Below are 6,040 nucleotides of genomic sequence, written 5' to 3'. Positions count from 1 at the left end.
TTCTTGTTTTCTTCTCTTTCATATGAGCAGGAACAGGGAAAAAGGAACTCTTGTTGAAATTGATCCTGAACCTGAAAGGACTCTGAAAAGGAAACTAAGAGAAACTAAATTACAACAATCTAGAAACAACCTTTCAGAAATTTTTGAACAAGAGAAGGAGATGGCAGCCGAAAATAATAATAATGCAAGGAGAATGCTTGGTGACTTCACAAAGCCAATGTCCAAGTTTGATGGAAGAAGCATCTCCATTCCTTCCATTGGAGCCAATAATTTTGAGCTTAAGCCTCAACTAGTTGCTTTAATGCAACAAAACTGCAAGTTTTATGGACTTCCATCTGAAGATCCTTATCAGTTTTTAACTGAGTTCTTGCAGATCTATGAGACTGTAAAGACGAATGGAGTTGATCCTGAAGTCTACAGACTCATGCTTTCCCCTTTTGCTGTAAGAGATAGAGCTAGAATATGGTTGGATTCACAACCTAAGGATAGCCTGGACTCCTGGGATAAGCTGGTTACAGCCTTCTTGGATAAATTCTTTCCTCCTCAAAAGCTGAGCAAGTTGAGAGTGGATGTTCAAACCTTCAAACAAAAAGATGGTGAATCCCTCTATGAAGCTTGGGAAAGATACAAGCACCTGACCAAAAGATGTCCATCTGACATGTTTTCAGAATGGACCATATTAGATATATTCTATTATGGTCTCTCTGAATTTTCGAAAATGTCATTGGAGCATTCTGCAGGTGGATCTATTCACTGAAGAAAACGCCTGAAGAGGCTCAAGAACTCATTGACATGGTTGCAAACAACCAATTCATGTACACTTCTGAGAGGAATTCCGTGAATAATGGGATACCTCAGAAGAAAGGAGTTCTTGAAATTGATGCTCTGAATGCCATATTAGCTCAGAAAAAAGTGTTGACTCAACAGGTCAACATGATCTCTCAAAATCTGAATGGATGGCAACATGCATCTAACAGTACTAGAGAGGCAGCTTCTGAAGAAGCTTATGATCCTGAGAACCCTGCCATGGCAGAGGTTAATTACATGGGTGAACCTTATAGAAACACCTATAACTCATCATGGAGAAATCATCCAAATTTCTCATGGAAGGATCAACAAAAGCCTCAACAAGGCTTTAACAATGATGGACGCAATAGGCTGAGCAACAGCAAGCCATATCCATCATCTTCTCAGCAACAGACAGAGAATTCTGAACAAAACACCTCTAATTTAGCCAATCTAGTCTCTGATCTGTCAAAGGCCACTTTCAGTTTCATGAGTGAAACAAGATCTTCCATTAGAAATCTGGAGGCACAAGTGGGCCAGCTGAGTAAGAAAGTCATTGAAACTCCTCCCAGTATTCTCCCAAGCAATACAGAAGAGAATCCAAAAGGAGAGTGCAAAGCCATTGACATAGTCAATATGACCGAATGCACAAGGGAGGAGGAGGACGAAAATCCTAGTGAGGAAGACCTCCTGGGATGTCCCTCAAGCAAGAAGGAGTTTCCTATTAAGGATCCAAAGGAATCTGAGGCTCATATAGAGACCATAGAGATTCCATTAAATCTCCTTCTGCCATTCATGAGCTCTGAAGACTATTCTTCCTCTGAAGAGGATGAAGATGTGACTGGAGAGCAAGTTGCTCAATATTTAGGAGCTATCATGAAGCTGAATGCCAAGTTGTTTGGTAATGAGACTTGGGAAAGTGAACTTCCCTTGCTCATTAGTGATCTGGATACATGGATTCAGCAAATTTTACCTCAAAAGAAACAAGATCCTGGCAAGTTCTTAATGCCTTGTACCATAGGCACCATGACCTTTGAAAAAGCTCTGTGTGATCTAGGGTCAGGGATAAATCTTATGCCACTCTCTGTAATGGAGAAGCTAGGGATCATTGAGGTACAACCTGCCTTGTTCTCACTACAACTGGCAGACAAGTCATTGAGACAAGCCTATGGAATAGTAGAGGACGTATTAGTAAAGGTTGAAGGCCTTTACATCCCTGCAGATTTCATAATCTTAGACACTAGGAAGGAAGAGAATGATTGCATCATCCTTGGAAGACCTTTCCTAGCCACAGCAGGAGCTGTGATAGATGTCAACAGAGGTGAATTAGTCCTTCAATTGAATGGGGACTACCTTGTGTTTAAGGCACATGGCCATCCCTCTGTGACAGAAGAGAGTAAGCATGAAGAGCTTCTCTCAGTTCAGAGTCAAGAAGAGCCCCCACAGTCAAACTCTAAGTTTGGTGTTGGGAGGCCACAACCAAACTCTAAGTTTGGTGTCAAGACCCCATATCCAAACTCTAAGTTTGCTGTTGGGACTATACAACATTGACCTGATCACCTTGTGGCTCTATGAGAGCCACTGTCAAGCTATTGACATTAAAGAAGCGCTTGTTGGGAGGCAACCCAATTTTATTTATCTAATTTTTATTTTATTCTATATTATCGTTATTTTGTGTTTTATTAGGTACATGATCATGAGGAGTCACGAAAAAAATCAGAAAAATTAAAAACAAGAGTCAAAAACAGCAGAAAAAAATTCGTACCCTGGAGGAAGCACAGGCTGGCGTTCAACGCCAGTAAGATGCATCTGGCCAGCGTTCAACGCCAGAACAGAGCATCATTCTGGCGCTGAACGCCAAAAACAAGCAACATTCTGGCGCTGAACGCCAGGAATGTGCCTAGAGAGGAAAAGCTGGCGCTGAACGCCAGTAACAAGCATGAAACTGGCGTTCAACGCCAGAAACATGCTTTACATGGGCGTTGAATGCCCAGAATGTGCACCACACGGCGTTTAAACGCCAGAATGGTGTGCAAAGGCATTTTACATGCCTATTTGGTGCAGGGATGGAATTCTTTGACACCTCAGGATCTGTGGACCCCACAGGATCACCTCAGGATCTGTGGACCCCACAGGATCCCCACCTACTATATTCCCACCTTACCTCCTAATCCTATTTTTGTGATTTGTATTCCCCATGTCACAATTCCCAACACTCTTCACCAATCACCTCAATTCCTCTTCCCAATTACCCCCTTCACCACTGGTGGACGAAATTGTGATCCATATTCTTTGTACTTGTATGAAATCATTATTATGGCACCAGTTGAATTCACAACTCCGTTCAACTAACCAGCAAGTGTACTGGGTCGTCCAAGTAATAAACCTTACGCGAGTAAGGGTCGATCCCACAGAGATTGTTGGTATGAAGCAAGCTATGGTCACCTTGTAAATCTCAGTTAGGCAGATTAAATTGGTTTATGGTTTCGAAAATAGAAATAAGAAAATAGAAATAATAAAAGGGATAGTATACTTATGCAGATTCATTGGTGGGAATTTCAGATAAGTGAATGGAGATACTGTATGGCTCAAGGACGCCTACTTTCCTACTGCTTCAACTCAATCCTTCTTACTCCTTTCCATGGCAAGCTGTGTATAGGGGTTCACCGTTCGATGATGGCTACTTTTAATCCTCTCGGGAAAATGGTCCTCTGCGGCTGTCACTCGCATGGCTAATCGTCTGGAGGCATCACACTGGCCGAAGGCTACATCCCATCCTCGCAGTGAAAACTACGCTCACGCGCTCTGTCACAGCACGGCTAATCACTGGTTGGTTCCCGCTCCTACTGGAATAGAATCCCTTGATTCTTTTGCGTCTGTCACTAACACCCAGCACTTGCGAGTCTGAAGCACGTCACAGTCATTCATTACCGGAATCCTACTCGGAATACCACAGACAAGGTTAGACTTTCTGGATTCCCAAGATCCTACTCGGAACACCACAGACAAGGTTAGACTTTCCGGATCCTCATGAATGCCGCCATCTATCTAGCTTATACCACGAAGATTCTGTTGGGGAATCTAAGAGATACACATTCAAGCTCGGTTGCATGTAGAACGGAAGTGGTTGTCAGTCACGCGCGTTCATAGTTGAGAATGGTGATGAGCATCACATAATCATCACATTCATCATGTTCTTGGGTACGAATGAATATCTTGGAATAAGAATAAGAGAGATTTGAATAAAAGAAAATAGAATTGCATTAATACTTGAGGTACAGCAGAGCTCCACACCCTTAATCTATGGTGTGCAGAAACTCCACCGTTGAAAATACATAAGTAAAAGGTTCAGGCATGGCTGAATGGCCAGCCCCCATAATGTGATCAATAGCCTCTTAAGATGAAGAATAAAACAAAACTGAGACCAAAGATGTCTAATACAATAGTAAGAGGTCCTATATATACTAGACTAGTTACTAGGGTTTACATGAGTAAGTAATTGATGTATACATCCACTTCCGGGGCCCACTTGGTGTATGCTTGGGCTGAGCTTGATCAATCCACGAGCTGAGGCTTCTCTTGGAGTTGAACTCCGAGTTATGACGTGTTTTAGGCGTTCAACTCCGGATCATGACGTTTTTCTGGCGTTTAACTCCAGACTGCAGCATGTACTTGGCGTTCAACGCCAAGTTACGTCGTCAATTTCCGAATAAAGTATGGACTATTATATATTGCTGGAAAGCCCTGGATGTCTAATTTCCAACGCCGTTGAGAGGGGGCCATTTGAAGTTCTGTAGCTCCAGAAAATCCATTACGAGTGCAGAGAGGTCAGATTCCAACAGCATCAGCAGTCCTTTTTCAGAGTTTTGCTCAAGTCCCTCAATTTCAGCCAGAAATTACCTGAAATCACAGAAAAACACACAAACTCATAGTAAAGTCCAGAAATGTGAATTTAACATAAAAACTAATGAAAACATCCCTAAAAGTAGCTTGAACTTACTAAAAACTACCTAAAAACAATGCCAAAAAGCGTATAAATTATCCGCTCATCACAACACCAAACTTAAATTGTTGCTTGTCCCCAAGCAACTGAAAATCAATTAGGATAAAAAGAAGAGAATATACTATAAATTCCAGAATATCAATGAATATTAATTATAATTAGATAAGCGGGACTTGTAGCTTTTTGCTTCTGAACAGTTTTGGCATCTCACTTTTTTCTTTGAAGTTTAGAATGATTGGCTTCTCTAGGAACTTAGAATTTCGGATGGTGTTATTGATTCTCCCAGTTAAGTATGTTGATTCTTGAACACAGCTACTTATGAGTCTTGGCTGTGGCCCTAAGCACTTTGTTTTCCAGTATTACCACCGGATACATAAATGCCACAGACACATAACTGGGTGAACCTTTTCAGATTGTGACTCAGCTTTGCTAGAGTCCCCAATTAGTGGTGTCCAGAGCTCTTAAGCACACTCTTTTGCTTTGGATCACGACTTTAACCACTCAGTCTCAAGCTTTTCACTTGGACCTTCATGACACAAGCACATGGTTAGGGACAGCTTGGTTTAGCCGCTTAGGCCTGGATTTTATTTCCTTGGATCCTTTTTACCCTTGCCTTTTGGTTTTAAGGGCTATTGGCTTTTTCTACTGCTCCTTCTTTTTCTTTCTAATTTTTTTTCGCCAAAAAATTTTTTTTTTTCGCCATTCACTGCTTTTTCTTGCTTCAAGAATCAATTTCATGATTTTTCAGATCATCAATAACATTTCTGTTTTGTTCATCACTCTTTCAAGAGCCAACAATTTTAACATTCATAAACAACAAGATCAAAAGACATATGCACTGTTCAAGCATTCATTCAGAAAACAAAAGTATTGTCACCACATCAATATAATTAAATTAAATTTCAAGGATAAATTCGAAATTCATGTACTTCTTGTTCTTTTGAATTAAAACATTTTTCATTTAAGAGAGGTGAAGGATTAATGGATTTTATTCATAGCTTTAAGGCATGGTTACACACTAATGATCATGAAATAAAGACACAAAACATAGATAAAAACCGAAAATAGAAAGACATAAGAACAAGGAATGAGTCCACCTTAGTAGCGTCTTCTTCTTGAAGGACCAATGATGTTCTTAAGCATTTCTATGTCCCTTCCTTGCCTTTGTTGCTCCTCCCTCATTGCTCTTTGATCTTCTCTTATTTCATGGAGAATGATGGAGTGCTCATGATGTTCCACCCTTAGTTGTTC

The 6,040-nt window shown here is 40.8% G+C and overlaps 1 non-coding gene across 1 annotated transcript; it reads right to left on the bottom strand.

The window, feature by feature from the left end:
• Window positions 1-556: 556 nt before the first annotated feature.
• LOC130953342 (small nucleolar RNA R71) lies at window positions 557-660 on the bottom strand. Its single transcript, XR_009075512.1, has one exon. It is a non-coding gene; the product is annotated as a small nucleolar RNA R71 (small nucleolar RNA).
• Between the last annotated feature and the right edge of the window lie 5,380 nt (window positions 661-6,040).

The sequence above is a fragment of the Arachis stenosperma genome, chromosome 9, assembly GCF_014773155.1.
Source record: "Arachis stenosperma cultivar V10309 chromosome 9, arast.V10309.gnm1.PFL2, whole genome shotgun sequence".
Lineage (NCBI taxonomy): Eukaryota > Viridiplantae > Streptophyta > Magnoliopsida > Fabales > Fabaceae > Arachis > Arachis stenosperma.
The sequence above is the reverse complement of the archived record's forward strand: the minus strand, read 5'-3'. Positions and strand labels throughout refer to the sequence as shown.